The sequence below is a fragment of the Palaemon carinicauda genome, chromosome 39 (genome assembly GCF_036898095.1).
Source record: "Palaemon carinicauda isolate YSFRI2023 chromosome 39, ASM3689809v2, whole genome shotgun sequence".
In the NCBI taxonomy this organism is placed as follows: domain Eukaryota; kingdom Metazoa; phylum Arthropoda; class Malacostraca; order Decapoda; family Palaemonidae; genus Palaemon; species Palaemon carinicauda.
This window is the reverse complement of record NC_090763.1, coordinates 47,860,888-47,879,239: the sequence shown is the minus strand read 5'-3', so window position 1 is coordinate 47,879,239 and position 18,352 is coordinate 47,860,888. Positions and strand designations below refer to the sequence as shown.

The 18,352-nt window shown below is 37.9% G+C and overlaps 1 long non-coding RNA gene across 1 annotated transcript in view; it reads right to left on the bottom strand.

Moving 5' to 3' along the window:
• Positions 1-8,364: 8,364 nt before the first annotated feature.
• LOC137631169 (uncharacterized) overlaps positions 8,365-18,352 on the bottom strand; it is a 66,636-nt gene continuing 56,648 nt past the window's right edge. The window contains exon 3 of the long non-coding RNA XR_011041870.1: positions 8,365-9,195. This is a non-coding gene — a long non-coding RNA (uncharacterized lncRNA). The remainder of the gene's footprint in view (positions 9,196-18,352) is intronic.

Here is an 18,352-nt window from a genome sequence, read left to right as displayed (position 1 = left end):
ATGCTCATCATGTCCTGCATGGACAAAGCCATTCGGGATGGTTCTAGTGAGCTTGCGGCTTCTTTCGTGTCTGGGGTACTCAAGAAGCGAGATCACCTTTGCTCCTTCTTATCAGCTGGAGTCACCCCATGTCAAAAGTCGGAGCTGATGTTTGCTCCACTCTCGAAGTGTCTCTTCCCTGAAGAGTTGATCAAGGAGATTGCTGCCTCCTTGATCCAGAAAGACACCCATGACCTGGTGGCGTCATCCGCACGCAAAGTCACCCCTTTGCCCTCCGTACCTAGACCTAGGATGGACACGCCAGCTTCTAGGTTCATCCCGCCCTTTCGTGGCAGAGCCTCCAGCAGAGGAGGTGCTCGTGCCGGAAGTCAACGTGGGAGCAAGAAGAAGGGTTCCAAGTCCTCTAGAGGCAGAGTCTGACTGCCATCCTCTTCAGACAGCAGTGGGAGCCAGGCTCAAGAACTACTGGCAGGCCTGGGAGAACAGGGGCGCAGACGTACAGTCTGTGAAGTTACTCAGAGAGGGGTACAAGATTCCATTCTTGCGCAAGCCCCCACTAGCAACGACTCCCATCAACCTCTCTCCCAGGTACAGAGAGGAGGAAAAGAGGCTAGCTTTACAGCAAGAGGTGTCTCTCTTACTACAAAAGGGAGCGGTAGTCATAGTCCGGGACCATCAATCCCCGGGCTTCTACAACCGCCTCTTCTTAGTGCCGAAGAAGACAGGAGGGTGGAGACCGGTGCTAGACGTCAGTTCTCTGAATGTCTTTGTCACAAAGCAGACGTTCACCATGGAGACGACAAAGTCGGTTCTAGCATCGGTCAGGAAGGAAGACTGGATGGTCTCGTTAGACCTAAAGGACGCGTACTTTCACGTCCCCATCCACCCAGATTCCCAACCTTTTCTAAGGTTCGTCTTCGGGAAGGTCGTCTACCAGTTCCAAGCCCTGTGCTTTGGCCTAAGCACGGCACCTCTAGTTTTTACCAGACTGATGAGGAATATTGCCAAATTCCTGCATTTAGCAAACATCAGAGCCTCCCTCTATTTGGACGACTGGCTTTTAAGAGCTGCGTCAAGTCGTCGCTGTCCGGAGAATCTACAGTGGACTCTAGATCTGACCAAGGAATTGGGTCTCCTGGTCAATATAGAAAAGTCCCAACTCGTCCCATCCCAAACTATTGTTTACCTAGGAATGGAGATTCAGAGTCAAGCTTTTCGGGCTTTTCCGTCGGCCCCCAGAATCAGTCAAGCCCAAGAATGCATCCAGTCCATGCTGAAGAAGGACCGGTGTTCAGTCAGACAGTGGATGAGTCTGATAGGGACGCTTTCATCACTGGACCAGTTCATCGCGTTGGGGAGACTCCACCTTCGCCCCCTTCAATTTCACTTAACTGCTCACTGGAGAAAGGACAAGACGCTAGAAGCGGTCTCAGTTCCTATTTCCGAGAAGATGAAGTCGTCACTGCCTTGGTGGAAGAACAACATTCTCCTCAGGGAGGGTCTACCACTGGCTGTTCAGACCCCCGACCACCTTCTCTTCTCGGACGCATCGGACACGGGCTGGGGTGCGACGTTGGACGGTCGGGAATGCTCGGGCACGTGGGATGCGGTTCAAAGCGAGTTACACATCAACTGCAAGGAGCTACTGGCAGTTCATCTGGCCTTGAGAAGCTTCAAGTCCCTCCTTCTAGGTAAGGTGGTGGAGGTGAACTCCGACAACACCACAGCACTGGCGTACATCTCCAAGCAAGGAGGGACTCATTCGATGAAGTTGTACGAGATCGCAAGGGACCTCCTCACCTGGTCAAGAGATCGAAACATATCCCTTGTAACGAGGTTCATTCAAGGCGACATGAATGTCATGGCAGACCGCCTCAGCCGGAAGGGTCAAATCATCCCAACAGAGTGGACCCTTCACAAGAATGTATGCAACAAACTATGAGCATTGTGGGGCCAACCCACCATAGATCTGTTTGCAACCTCGATGACCAAGAGGCTCCCAAATTATTGTTCACCGATTCCGGACCCAGCAGCAGTTCACATAGATGCCTTTCTTCTGGATTGGTCCCATCTAGACCTTTATGCGTTCCCCCCGTTCAAGATTGTCAACAGAGTACTGCAGAAGTTCGCCTCTCACGAAGGGACAAGGTTGACGTTGGTTGCTCCCCTCTGGCCCGCGAGAGAATGGTTCACCGAGGTACTGCAATGGCTAGTAGACGTTCCCAGAACACTTCCTCTAAGAGTGGACCTTCTGCGTCAGCCGCATGTAAAGAAGGTACACCCAAGCCTCCACGCTCTTCGTCTGACTGCCTTCAGACTATCGAAAGACTCTCGAGAGCTAGAGGCTTTTCGAAGGAGGCAGCCAGAGCGATTGCTAGAGCTAGGAGGACATCCACTCTCAAAGTCTACCAGTCGAAGTGGGAAGTCTTCCGAAGTTGGTGCAAGTCCAAATCAGTATCCTCAACCAGTACCTCTGTAACTCAGATAGCGGACTTCCTGTTATACCTAATTATTATTATTATTACTATCCAAGCCACAACCCTAATTGGAAAAGCAAGATGCTACAAGCCCAGGGGCTCCAACAGGGAAAAATAGCCCAGTGAGGAAAGGAAATAAGGAAATAAATAACTGAAGAGAACAAATTAACAATAAATCATTCTAAAAAAAGTAATGTCAAAAGAGATATATCATATATAAACTATTAACAACGTCAACAACAAATATGTCATATATAAACTATAAAAAGACTCATGTCCGCCTGGTCAACAAAAAAGCATTTGCTCCAACTTTGAACTTTTGAAGTTCTACTGATTCAACAACCCGATTAGGAAGATCATTCCACAACTTGGTAACAGCTGGAATACAACTTCTAGAGTACTGCGTAGTATTGAGTCTTATGATGGAGAAGGCCTGGCTATTAGAATTAACTGCCTGCCTAGTATTACGAACAGGATAGAATTGTCCAGGGAGATCTGAATGTAAAGGATGGTCAGAGTTATGAAAAATCTTATGCAACATGCATAATGAACTAATTGATCGACGGTGCCAGAGATTAATATCTAGATCAGGAATAAGAAATTTAATAGACCGTAAGTTTCTGTCCAACAAATTAAGATGAGAATCAGCAGCTGAAGACCAGACAGGAGAACAATACTCAAAACAAGGTAGAATAAAAGAATTAAAACATTTCTTCAGAATAGATTGATCACCGAATATCTTAAAAGACTTTCTCAATAAGCCAATTTTTTGTGCAATTGAAGAAGACACAGACCTTATATGTTTCTCAAAAGTAAATTTGCTGTCAAGAATCACGCCTAAAATTTTGAAAGAGTCATACAAATTTAAAGAAACATTATCAATACTGAGATCCGGATGTTGAGGAGCCACCGTCCTTGACCTACTTACAATCATACTTTGAGTTTTGTTAGGATTCAACTTCATACCCCATAATTTGCACCATGCACTAATTTTAGCTAAATCTCTATTAAGGGATTCACCAACCCCAGATCTACATTCAGGGGATGGAATTGATGCAAAGAGAGTAGCATCATCTGCATATGCAACAAGCTTATTTTCTAGGCCAAACCACATGTCATGTGTATATAGTATGAAAAGTAATGGGCCAAGAACACTACCCTGTGGAACACCGGATATCACATTCCTATACTCACTATGGTGCCCATCAACAACAACTCTTTGAGATCTACTACTTAAAAAATCAATAATAATGCTAAGAAACGACCCACCCACTCCCAACTGTTTCAGTTTGAAAACAAGGGCCTCATGATTAACACGGTCAAAGGCAGCACTAAAATCAAGGCCAATCATACGAACTTCCCGACCACAATCAAGGGATTTCTGTACTGCATTGGAGATTGTAAGAAGGGCATCACATGCTCCAAGGCCTTTCCGAAAACCAAATTGCAAACTAGGGAATAGATGATTACCTTCAGCAAACCTATTAAGACGTTTTGCCAGAAGACGTTCAAAAACTTTAGATAATATGGGAGTTATGGAAATTGGGCGGTAATCAGTGGGACTTGAGCTACCACAAACACATTTACATAGAGGAGTAACATTACCAATTCTCCAACTAGTGCTAAAAGCTCCTCTTCTTGCTAACTTGCGTAAAATAACAGATAACTTTGGAGCTAAGAAATCTGCTGTCTTTATAAAAAACAAAGGAAAAATACCATTTGGGTCTACACCTCCATAAGCATCAAGGTCCATCAACAGAGCTTTAATCTCACGAGATCGAAAAGCTAAACTAGTTAGTTTAGCCTCAGGAAAACAGGAATGAGGAAGTTCAAGTTTTTCATTACTCTGTTTACTGTCAAAAACATCAGCCAAAAGGGTTGCCTTTTCCTTTGGACAGTGAGTGACGGAGCCATCTGGTTTAAGTAAAGGAGGAACTGTTGCATCTACACCAAAGAGTGCAGATTTAAGGGTAGACCACCATTTATGTTCCTGAGTTGTACCAGAGAGGGTTTCCTTTATGATTAAATTGTACTCCTTTTCACTTGAGGCATAAACTCTCTGAGCAAAAGCTCGAAGCTGAGTATAGTTGTTCCAGTTCAAATCTGATCTGTTACCCTTCCAAAGGTGATAGGCCTCCTGCTTCTCCAAATAAGCACGTCTACAATCATCATTGAACCACGGTTTGTCCTTCATTCGGTACCTTAGCACACGAGAAGGGATACGCCTATCAATTATGTTGACTAGATTCTCATTCAAAGGGACAACAGGATCTACACTATTATATAATTGTGACCAATTCAAGCACAAAAGATCATGCAAAATCCCATTCCAGTCTGCTTGGGATTTCATATAAATTTTACAAGAATATGATATATCAGGGACAGGCTGCTCAGTCTTCACTAATAATGAAATCAAGGCATGATCAGAAGTCCCGACTGGAGAACCAACCTTACTAGTTATAACGCCAGGGGAGTCAGTGTATACGAGGTCCAAGCAATTACCAGACCTGTGAGTAGCTTCATTTATGATTTGCTCACAGCCTGATTCCGAGGCAAAGTCTAAAGCTCTTAAGCCATGGCGATCGGTAGGAGAGATAGAACTCAACCACTCCCTATGGTGAGCATTAAAATCACCAACAAAGACAAACGAAGCCTTTCTATCATCTTCTTGTATCTTAGCCATAATGGTAAGAAGACAATCGAAGATAGAATCATCCATGTCTGGATTCCGGTAGATTGAACACAAATAAAAGTTGTTATGCCTGCCACAAACTTTTATTACCTGAATCTCATGACATCCACATTGATAGCAGGACTTATGAGAAGCAGGGTACTCGGTCCTAATATACACCACCATTCCCCTGGCCCTAGGAATGGAATCACGTTTCAGCATTATTGGCTTCTTAAAACCAGTTATAAGGAGCTCAGATGAGTGCCTCATATTAGAAACCAAAGTTTCTGAGCACAAAAGAATATCATACTGTCTGAACGCAACTGTAAGGTCTCGGATATTTGCATGAAGACCACGAATATTGCAATACAGAAGACGACATTGACGAAATCTAGGACGTACTGGTCCCGGATTTCGCTCAATGTCTCCAGACAGTATAAGAATTAATAGAAATAAAAAAGACACATCATACTTAAAAACTAGATTAACAAGAATTAAAACAAAAACAATATGTACAGAATAATAATAAAAGTGATTGATGATATCCATAGACTATAGTAAAAAGTCGGAAAAACTGGTCAACATGGAGGAGCCGATACACCATGCAAGGCTAAATACCCTCCAGGATAGCCACTTCAACTGAAGGGAGGACAGTAAGGATGGTTTTGAGAAGAAAAAATCAGAAAAAGGAAAAGACAACCTCTTGATAAACCATCAGGCATCCATGGCCCTTCTATTAAGCCTGCCCAACACACCATTTCAAAAAAACAAGAGGAAGAAAAAAAAAAAGATAGAATAGTGTGCCCGAGTGTACCCTCAAGCAAGAGAACTCTAACCCAAGACAGTGGAAGACCATGGTACAGAGGCTATGGCACTACCCAAGACTAGAGGACAATGGTTTAATTTTGGAGTGTCCTTCTCCTAGAAGAGCTGCTTACCATAGCTAAAGAGTCTCTTCTACCCTAACCAAGAGGAAAGTACACTGAACAAATTGCAGTGCAGTAATTAACCCTTTGGGTGAAGAAGTGTTAAGTATCTCATTGTTGTCAGATGAATGAGGAAAGACGAGAATATGTAAAGAATAGGCCAGACTATTCTGTGTAAGTGTAGGCAAAGAAAAATAAGCCGTGACTAGAGAGAGGGGTCCAATGCAATACTGTCTGGCCAGTCAAAGGATCCAATACCTCTCTAGTGGTAGTATCTCAACGGGCAGCTGGTGCCCTGGCCAACCTACTACCTTCTAAGGAAGGAAAGATCCCTTTCAGCTCCCACGATCAAGGGTTACAGAAGCATGTTGGCAGCAGTCTTCCGTCACAGAGGCTTAGATCTGTCCAACAACAAAGATCTACAGGACCTCCTTAAGTCTTTTGAGACCACGAAGGAGCGTCGGTTGGCCACACCAGGTTGGAACTTAGACGTGGTACTAAGATTCCTTATGTCAGCAAGGTTCGAGCCACTGCAATCAGCCTCTTTTAAAGATCTCACTTTGAAAACTCTTTTCCTCGTCTGCTTAGCAACAGCTAAAAGAGTCAGTGAGATACACGCCTTCAGCAGGAACATTGGATTTACATCTGAAACGGCTACATGTTCCTTACAGCTTGGTTTTTTAGCCAAAAACGAACTTCCTTCTCGTCCTTGGCCCAAATCGTTCGAAATTCCAAGCCTTGCTAGTTTGGTTGGAAATGAACAAGAAAGAGTACTATGCCCAGTAAGAGCTCTTAAGTACTATTTGAAACGGACTAAGCCATTACGTGGACAATCAGAAGCTTTATGGTGTGCCATTAAGAAACCTTCTTTACCAATGTCGAAGAATGCAGTTTCTTATTATATCAGGCTTTTAATTCGAGAAGCTCATTCCCATCTGAATGAGGAGGACCATGCTTTGCTGAAGGTAAGGACACATGAAGTTAGAGCTGTCGCAACTTCAATGGCCTTCAAACAAAACAGATCTCTGCAGAGTGTAATGGATGCAACCTATTGGAGAAGCAAGTCAGTGTTCGCATCATTTTACCTTAAAGATGTCCAGTCTCTTTACGAGAACTGCTACACCCTGGGACCATTCGTAGCAGCGAGTGCAGTAGTGGGTGAGGGCTCAGCCACTACATTCCCATAATCCCATAACCTTTTTTAATCTTTCTCTTGAAATGCTTTTTATTGTTGTTTTTTGGGTTGTCCGGAAGGCTAAGAAGCCTTTCGCATCCTGGTTGATTTGGCGGGTGGTCAAATTCTTTCTTGAGAAGCGCCTAGATTAGAGGTTGTGATGAGGTCCTTTAGTATGGGTTGCAGCCCTTCATACTTCAGCTCCTAGGAGTCGCTCAGCATCCTGTGAGGATCGCGAGGCTCAGTAAGGAAGACGTACTTAAAAAGGCAGAGTAATTGTTCAAGTCGACTTCCTTACCGGGTACTTATTAATTTTATGTTTGTTATTTTGAATAACTGCTAAAATGAAATACGGAATACTTAGCTCTTAAGGTTAACATATATGCTGGTCTCTACCCACCCCCCTGGGTGTGAATCAGCTATATGATCATCGGGTAAGTTTAATATTGAAAAATGTTATTTTCATTAGTAAAATAAATTTTTGAATATACTTACCCGATGATCATAAATTAAAGGACCCACCCTTCCTCCCCAATAGAGACCCAGTGGACCGAGGAGAAAATTGGTTCTGTGTTGACATAGAGTACTTGAGTACCTACTCGACAGATGGCGCTGTTGATGTACACCCCCACCTGTATAGCGATCGCTGGCGTATTCCGCCCGTAGGTTTTTCTGTCGGGCAGCAGAGCTGACAGCTATATGATCATCGGGTAAGTATATTAAAAAATTTATTTTACTAATGAAAATAACATATTACAGTTTATTGCGCCGTGAATTTTATTGTTGAAAACTACACATTTTCTTCTGTTTTACGTGCAGTACTGGACAGTAAGCTCTCTCTACTTCACATGGAGGCCTATTTATGTAGATGTGTTTTTTATAAAATGATAGCAGGTTGTATTTATTTTATCATGTTTATTATGTATATCAGAAGTATATACAGTAAGTACCTTTATAAGGGTAACATTCAATCTACATTGTAAATCGCCTTACTGTACATCGGGTATAAATGCTGTATGTTTTATGTGCAAATGCTAATGGAAATAATGACTTAAATAACATTGTGTAATCCTGACCTTAGGAAAAGGAGGCTTCATTAAATAAAAAATGTTTAACCCTTAACATTTATTATAAACAACTAAACAACAAAGTAAATTTGGGGACATTCATACATACAATATTTAGCATTCTGGGAGGATACATACATGAAAACATTTTGACAGTAGAAAGCAGTTGTATAATATACAATTCATACACATTGCCTGAACTGAGAATTATTTTACATTTAAAGCTTGAAAAACACTGGCAGTAAGATACCTGGTTATAGATGTGGAATTCTCAGCACCTGTCATCAAGGCGCCTGTTAGTGTCTTTGACTACTGTAAAAACAAACTAGTCATTCCTTGACTGTAAATTAGTGGTTTTTTTTATTGATAAGTGAAATGTTAACTTTATCTAGAAAGCTATGATGATCTAGAATGACATGTTAAACTATTTGACAGGTATTTATAATCTACAGTGTATTATGTCAAGAAAGGAGAAGTTAAATGACCTACACAATATGCTGAAAAATGTGAAAATGAAGGTTGGGATCATTCATGCAACATCTTCAGATAAAAAACAATTAGCGATGGCATCTAAAAAAAGTTATCATTCCTTATTTTGCTGAATTGAAATGATGTGTTGGCCCCTGAAAGGCTTCTTTTTACATTAGCATCTTCTTTGATAACATTCCAACTGTGCTCTCGTTCTAGTTATTCGTCATTCGTGATCGTAGCGGTTTTTCTCTCTCTTCGACTAGTAGACTGCTTGGCCCTTACCATACAGGATACTTTACAGCCCCGTTTGAATGCGGGAGAAAGCATCATGGTTTATGTACCGACAGTAGTTCCTTTGGATTGACGGGAATATTCAGGCAGTATCACAGGTACAGGGATGGGGCGACACCTGAAAAGAAAATTATGATGAACTAGTAACATATTACATGTGTGAATTTAACTCCTAATAGTTATTATAATAATAAAGATAATATTCATACGTCCATTGTAAACAGTCTTTAATCCATGACTTATCCTTCATTCTGATGGATTTAAATAGCAGTATCCATTGACATATGTTTAGCTTTAAATAAGTAAGTTTGCAGTCTGATTTAATTGTTTAGAGTAAACATCTGGTTAAGCACCCTCTAAATGTAAACCCAATATGTGTATAAATTGAAATTAATATCTATTAGCAAGAAAGCTATTCTAATGAGTTACACAATCTTATTCAGTTTCATGACCTTTAGTTAATATTCGAAACCAAGAAAAAACGGTTCTTTGTTCGATTTTTGTGATCTTGGCGCTAGATGATAAATGATCACCTCTAAGACTGAAATATAAGTTGAAATAGAAAATAATGTTGATCATATATATATATATATATATATATATATATATATATTTATATATATATATATATATATATATATATATATATTCAGCAATACTTCAGTTTATGAGTACTGTAACTGGGAACACGTTCATTTGGGTATACGACCGCAAAATTTCATTTTGGCATGCGTCCAATGTGTCGGCCTGCTAGCAAAGATTTTTGTTTATATTTACATTTTTGGTTGAAAAATATAAGCGAAACTTGCATGAGCTGTTCAGAAAAAGTCTTGCAGTACCCATATGCCACCCATGCATTGTTCATGTGATTTTTACGCAATTTTGTTTTGCCTGTAATTACCTCGGATCTTAACTAATTCATTTGCTCCGAGTTAGTAGTAGCAGCATCACCTTGTCTTTAGCAGTGTTCTTTTATAAAGTTGTGACCATATGATTTTTACAGAATTGTGATTGCAATTGTTCAGCATCAAGTTAACAGTAAGTTCAGTATCTAGACAATGGCCCCAAGACAATTAAGAAACAAGAAAAAAGAAAGTGATTACCTTAAGAGGTGGAAAAAAAAGAATTTACTGAGAACCATGGTAAAAGTATGTGTGTAGCAGACCTGTCAAAAATGTACAATGGTACAACATCCACTATAAGCACAGTCCTGAAGAAGAAAGAAGAAATAAAAGCAATTGATGTGAAACGGGTGCTGTCATTGACAAAACAACAGCCACATGTTTTTTATAACTAAGGGAATTTCCTTCTCCTGTGGATTAAAAAGACAGCCAGCAGGGGATACGATAACTGAGAACAAAATTTGTGAAAAGGCAAAGTTTTTGAATGCTGACCTTGTTAAAAGAGCCAGGTACCTCAACCGACAAAGATTAATAAAAATTCAAAGCAAGCCGTAGTTGGTTCGAAAACTTCAAGAGAAGAACAAGGATCCATGTAGTGTTGTGCGATATGGTGAGGGTGTGAGCTCTGATGTGAGGCAGCAGAGAAATTATTTTCCAAATTTATAAGCTTTGTGGATTCCTGGTCTTACATGCCACGGTAAGTGTTCAACTGAGACCAGACCAGTCGTTTTTGGAAGAAGGTGCACAGAAGGATCCTAATTACTGCAGAATAGAAGGCAATTTTCGATCACTAGCCCCTGAAACAACCATCTAATCTTGCTGTTCTGTGCTAATGCCATCGGGGATTCCAAAATCAAACTTCTGGTGTATTACTTGGGGAATCCAGGAGCCTTTAAGAAGTATAAGGTCGAGAAGAAACAACTAAATGTTATGTGGAGGTCAAACAACCTGTCTTTGGTGGCATGCATTTTGTTTGTGGAATGGGTCAATGAGGATTTTAGTCCTGAAATAAAGAAGTACCTCATGGGCAAGAACCTTCCACTCCTAGACTTGTTGCCTTTGGACAATATTCCTGGACATCCTCCAGCAATTGAAGACACCCTGATGGAGAAACTCAAGTTCATCATCAAAATCAAGTTCCTGCCACACAACACCACTTTACTTTTCCAATACATGGATCAGCAGTTGGTACCTAATTTTAGAAAACTTCATGAAGGCAATGTTCCAGCTATTTCAAGGTCACCAAAGCAACAAAGCTCATCTTTCAACAGTTTTGGAAGAAACATTTCAACATTGTAAGTTGCCTCAAAATTAGTGATAAAGCTTGGGAAGCATCACCAAGAGAACCCTAATTTTTGCGTGTAGGAAACTGTGGCATAAATATATTGCAGAAAGAAATTTTGAAATTTGAACCCATAGAGGAGTAAATGGTTGATGATGGGAATAACACTAAGAAACAGAAAAAATAGCAGTATGGATACGAGATCAAATTAAAGTAGAGGATATTCAAATAAGTAAGAAAAATACATGGACGTGGGATGGACATGAAATGAGAAGGACAAATAATAGATGGACAAGATGAATAACGGAATGGGTCCCTAGAGATAGCAAACGAACCAGGGAAAGGAAAAATAGACGATGGTGTGACGAACTAAGAAAGTTTGTGGGTATAGACTGGCATAAAAAGAATGTAAATAAGCAGCAGTAAAAAGTCATGGCTGATGCCCTTGTCCTGCACTGGACTAGCTATGACTAATGATTATGATGATATATATATATATATATATATATATATATATATATATATATATATATATATATATATATATATGTGTGTGTGTGTGTGTGTGTGTGTGTTAGGAGAGAGAGATTCTAAGCATGGTTACATTTTATATTGTATTCATTACTTTGTATCGGAATGAGATGGCAGTAAATAGAAAAATGAACTTGTGCAACTAGAGTAGGGTTCCAGAGAGAGAGAATATTGGTGGTCTTGTACTCTATTATTATTTTCATTATTATTACTATTATTGTTGTTGTTGTTGTTTCTACTACGACTACAATACAGAGCATTATTGTTTTTATTCTGTATACATTTATTATGTGAATAGAAATATTCGTACTCTTGTTCAGTATGGTGCTTAAAGGTATTTGCTGTCATTCGTGAATAATGTTATCCAAGAGGGCTTAGAATACAGTATAAAAGGGATTTTGACGTAGGAAAAATCTATTTTTGGGTGAGATAACCATGTCGTCCTGATGGAAGTTCCCTCCGGCAGCTTCCTACTGTATAATAATTCTTCTTCTTCTTCTCTGTCTACATCTTTAATCACTAATATGTGGGGTCAATGTTTCTGGTCAGCTTTCTCCATCTACCTCTGTCCCACACCTCACCACCAGTTAATCCCTTACTGTATAATATTTCAGCGATTGATATTATAAGAGAATATCCGTCAGGTATCACGGGGTTCTAACCCCCGTAACGACTATCTGAAGATATCGTGTATAATCAGGGACGTATCCGTAGATACCATAGATATCTGCACCCCGAGTAGACCTTACCAGTCTAATCCTCTTAAGGGGAAGGATATGTGATGATGACTCAGGCTATGGGGAAGGATCTCACGCCTTTGAAAAGTTTAACTATTGCCTCTCCAGCTCATGAGCACAAACTTTTATTTCTTACGTTGTATGGCTGTGAAAGTCATCCATGCATTGATAAGGGTTTTGATAGTCGAAAAATATCAGAGAGGTTTTACTCTTTGATTTAATGTATTTTGTTCTATTGCCTCAACTTATTTCGTTATTCTTATTGATCTTTTAATCATATTATTATTATTACTTGCTAAGCTACAACCCTAGTTGGAAAAGCAGGATGCTATAAGCCCAGGGGCTCCAACAGGGAAAATAGCTCAGTGAGGAAAGGGAACAAGGAAAAATAAAATATTTTAAGAACAGCAGCAATATTGAAATAATAATAACAACACAAGAGGAAGAGGAATAAGATATAAGATTGAACAGTGTGCCCGAATGTATCCACAAGCAAGAGAACTCTAATCCAAGACAGTGAAAGACCATGGTACAGAGGCTATGGCACTACCCAAGATTAGGAAACAATGGTTTGATTTTGGAGTATCCTTCCCCTAGAAGAGCTGCTCACCATAGCTAAGGAGTCTCTTCTACCCTTACCAAGAGGAAGTGGACACAGAACAATTACAGTGCAGTAAGAAGAATTGTTTGGTAATCTCAGTGTTGTCAGGTGTATGAGGACAGAGGAGAATATGTAAAGAATAGGCCAGACTATTCGGTGTGTGATTGTATAGGCAAAAGGAAAATGAGCCAAAAGGAAAATGAGCCGTAACCAGAGAGAAGGATCCAATGTTGAAGATTTTTTGTGTATGTTACTTTACTTCTACTCAGTCTTATCTTTTTGCCGTCAATGACCTTCCCTTAGAAACTTGTTTAGCAAGTTTAAGGCCTTTTTTGGTTTGTTTAGTTCTTATCTAATAATAACAACGGGTAACAGAGGCCAGTTTTTATTATAATACAAAAGTTACATCATTTGTGTGGTGGCTACCTGTATCTTTCAATAATTAGATTATGAATGCAAATATTTACAATCTTTTTTTCAAAATTATTTTTTGGAAAAAAATATATATTTATGTTACCCTTCTTTATTTTTAAAAACAAAATGATAGTCCAGCTATGGCTGTGGTCATGTCAACCATTTTATCAACAGTGATGTAAAAAAATTATTAAAAACTAATAGAGATGATGGTACAATACAAAAATGATGAAGAGATCATTAGCTTCAAATTTAAGAGCAGGAATGTCTTTAGTGTGTTATTTTCATCGCAGTTATTACGCGCCAGGAAATTGTCCGATGTGCACTAACGATCATCAATGAAAACACTTATTTATCTCTTTTTAAGAGACGTATCTTGGCCGAGTTTAATGAGCTATAGTTCTTTTGGACTGCCTTACGCGTTCCATCATAAGCTTCTAGGATTATAGAGATTATAATGTGCCAGTTACGTTGGTGTTTTAAGATCCGGTGGAATTCTATACTAGGAGAATATTATGACTAAAGTGTTATTGTTGACTTGGGGAATTTAGAATGGGGTGCCATTCACCTTATTCTTGCTCAACCTTGTCATTACCTACCCCGCGAATTGCACATTTTTACACCAACATGTCATTCATTCTTTCTACATAACCAAGCCATCTCAAAATACTCCGATCCAGCCTTTGATCAAGGATAAATATTTTACTACTACAGATCTCTGCATATCTCTAATCTCACTTTTCTCTTAATGCTTCAACACACACACACACACATATATATATATATATATAGAGAGAGAGAGAGAGAGAGAGAGAGAGAGAGAGAGAGAGAGAGAGAGAGAGAGAGAGAGAGAGAGAGAGAGTAGATTGACCAGGGCACCAGCCACCCATTGAGGTGCTACTGCAAGAGTTATTGGGTCCTTTGACTGGCCAAACAGAACTACATTGGATGCTTCTCTCTGGTTACGGCTCATTTTCCTTTTGTCTACACACACACATCGAATAGTCTGGCCTATTCTTTACATATTCTCTTATGTCCTTATACACCTGACAACACTGAGATTACCAAACAATTCTTCGTCGCTCAAGGATTAAACTAGTACAATGTAATTCTTCAGTGGCTACTCTCCTCTTGCTAAGGACAGAGGAGACTCTTTAGCTATGGTAAACAGCTCTTCTAAGAGAAGGACACTCCAAAATCAAACGATTGTTCTCTGGTCTTGGATAGTGACATAGCCTCAAAACCATGGTTTTTTCACTGTCTTGGGGTAGAATTCTCTTGCTTGAGGCTACACTCGAGCACACTAATTTATCTAATTTCTCTTCCTCTTGTTTTTTTAAAGTTGTTATAGTTTACATATGAAAGGTTTATTTTAATGTTGATACTGTTCTCAGAATATTTTATTTTGTGTTAATTTCTTCTCGTAGTCTCCTTATTTCCTTTCCTCACTGGGTTATTTTCCCTGTTGGAGCCCTCGGGGTTATAGGCTTATAGCATCCTGCTTTTCCAACTAGGGTTGTAGCTTAGCAGGTAATATATATATATATATATATATATATATATACATATATATATATGTATATATATATATATATATATATATATATATATATGTATATATATATATATATATATATATATATATATATATATATATATATACATATATATATATATATATATATATATAGTCTCTCCTGGTAACAATACATAAAGTATTATATTAATGCTAACTAAAACACATACAACCTTATATATATATATATATATATATATATATATATATATATATATATATATATATATATATATATATATATATATATATTATATATATATATATTACCCATGTGTATAATTTACAATTGTATGTGTGTATGAACCTGAACCTATTATATACCATCAGTATGCGCTACAACATAGTATTTCCTGGTAGCAATGCATACTTCATCAAACTGGCGTTAACTGAATCATAGCACAACTTTTTATTTGATATGTCGACAAAAGCGGGAAAATTCACATGAATTTTCCTCCTGTATTGATTCTTATTTTCCTCATAGGAGAAAATGGAAAAAGTCTTGTAAACGTTACCCCTTTAAGGGTATATTGTTAACTGGTAATGCAAAGTATCAGTTGATGCAGAATAAAAACGAAAATACTATTATTAGCTCAAACTAGTTTCTGAATTGCATTTCATTTTCACCTCGGAGAGGACACAAAAATATAAATGTCCTAATATACTCACTTGTTAAGGTAAACCATTAAAATAATACAGAATTCGAAAGGTAACATAATAAATGAAAGGACTAGATGCGAAAACAGGAAGGGTACAATACGAGGCAGAGTAAGTGTCTTGTCTCCCAACAGGTGGTTATTTGCCAAGATTTAAAAATACGCGGCTCGTCTGGTGGGCCAATATCAAGTGGCCGTGGCATTCCCAATTTCCCGCTCTCGTCGGATGTGTAAAGTGGTAGCTCTCTGAAGTCTAAACCATGTTAGAAATGGAGAATTTCTTGCCTAGGCCTAAAGAGTAGGTTCTATACCGTCTATCGCCAACCATGCGGTAGGAATTGGTAGCATCAAGGCCTTGAACTTCGTATGTAAATGAATGAAAGAGTAGAGTCGTGCTTAAAGGCCAATATTTAGATAGTAGTCTTGGTCATTTGGTCATCTATTAACCGATTATTAGTCTTTTATTTTCTCATCTAATCCATGGTCCCAATCTATCGATCGTGGTTATTTCTTAATTGACCTGTCTGTCTTGCACTCAACAAATGTGTCCGTTCGAATTAAACATGCGTACGCACATTATACACACACACACACACACACACACATAGATATATATATATATATATATATATATATATATATATATATATATATATATATATATATATATATGTATATATATATATATATATATATATATATATATATATATATATATATATATATATATATATATATATATACATGCCTTTTTACATGCCTTTTTTCGTTAGAGGATGTGGCAAGAAAGTAAGTCATTTATCTGAATTTTTCTCTGCAACTATTTATGGGGTGCGGATTAGCGACCACAGCTAATGTTCAAATGTCTGATGTATTACAAGCTTATATTTCTTGGTGGTCACCCATTCAAGTAATGTCAAGACAACATCGGGCAACAACTTTCGGTACATCCGAAAGACTGAAGATATTAAGGTTTTCAAGAGGAAACCGAAGACTTATTTGTTTTGTGCTTCGATAATGTGGATTTGACAATATGTGGTGTGGAATCCTGAATGTCCTGAAATGTCCTCAGTATCATAATTATGGAAAGCACAACTGCAAGCATATTATTATTATTATTATTATTATTATTATTATTATTATTATTATTATTATTATTATTATTATTATTTACAGCACTGTCTCTCGTCGATCTGTACGTTATAAGGAATATTTTTTTCTATGTTCCGTAAAACTTATGTTATCTTTTCAAATATAAATAATACTGCACCTTTAAAGATTTTCTCTCTTCTCTTTCTCTCTCTCTCTCTCTCTCTCTTCTCTCTCTCTCTCTCTGGATGTGGGAGGAAGTTCTACTTCAAATGTCAAATTTACATTGGACTCGCCCGAAGCTCACTATTTTTGGGGGAGGCAATATCACCAACATTTGTTCCTTTTTTTATTTTTTTCTCTTTTTGAATCGGTTGAACTTCATAAGTTCAAACTCGCAGCAAATGTTTTTATGTTGAACAGGCTTGCACGAGTCTTTTATAGTTTATAAATTAGATATGTTTTAATGTTGTTAATGTTTTTAAAGTATTTTATTATAATTTTCATTACTTTTTTATATCGTTTATTTATTTCCTTTCCTCACTAGGATATTTTTCCTGTTGGAGCTTTTGGACTTATAGCATCTGGCTTTTCCAACTAGGGTTGTAATTTAGCTAGTAATAATAATAATAATAATAATAATAATGATAATAATAATAATGATAATAGTTTTTTTTTTTGGCAATTACAAAAGTAACCCAAAGAAATATTTGTAGGGGTATTGCTTCCAAGCATTTGAGCATAAATTAGTTTTTGCTTATTATACACAATCATACACGGACGCACACACATCCTACTTTGTCACTAGAAAGAAATATAATAACCACAGAATTTTATCTCTTCATAACTCATCTCTTTAAAAACAACACTCTGCTATGGTAGTTAGAGTTGTACACCAAGATTAAGACGCTTACTCCCTCTGTTGGTATTCTGCCACCATCCATTATAACCCATTGCTGCTTATACAAGACTAGTATGGTTTGTTACAAGTTTTATTAACGCTTGGATGGTTGACAGGGTAGAGCCAGTAACCTTTCCTTTTCGATTTTATTTCTTTATACTGTGAAAAGAAGACTCTTGTATTTTGTGTTGGATTTATAAATTATGCTTATAGAGAAACCGGGGCGATGATATTCCACGATGTTTTTCAGGATTCTTTCAATTATATTTAACTTTTTAAGTATTGGACATTTTCATTATTGGTGGGCATGAAAGATTTGCAGTATATGTTGTTTTTTCTTTTTAATTAATTATTGTTTGGTAAATCCCCACTGTATTGTTATTATTATTATTATTATTATTAATCTTATCATATTATAATCATTATTATTATTATCGTATCATTATTATTATTATTATCATTTTAATTATTATTATCATTATTATTATCATATTATCATTATTGTTATCACAGAATCATCATTATTATTATTATTATCATATCATTATCATTATTATTATTATTCTAATTATTATTATCATTATTA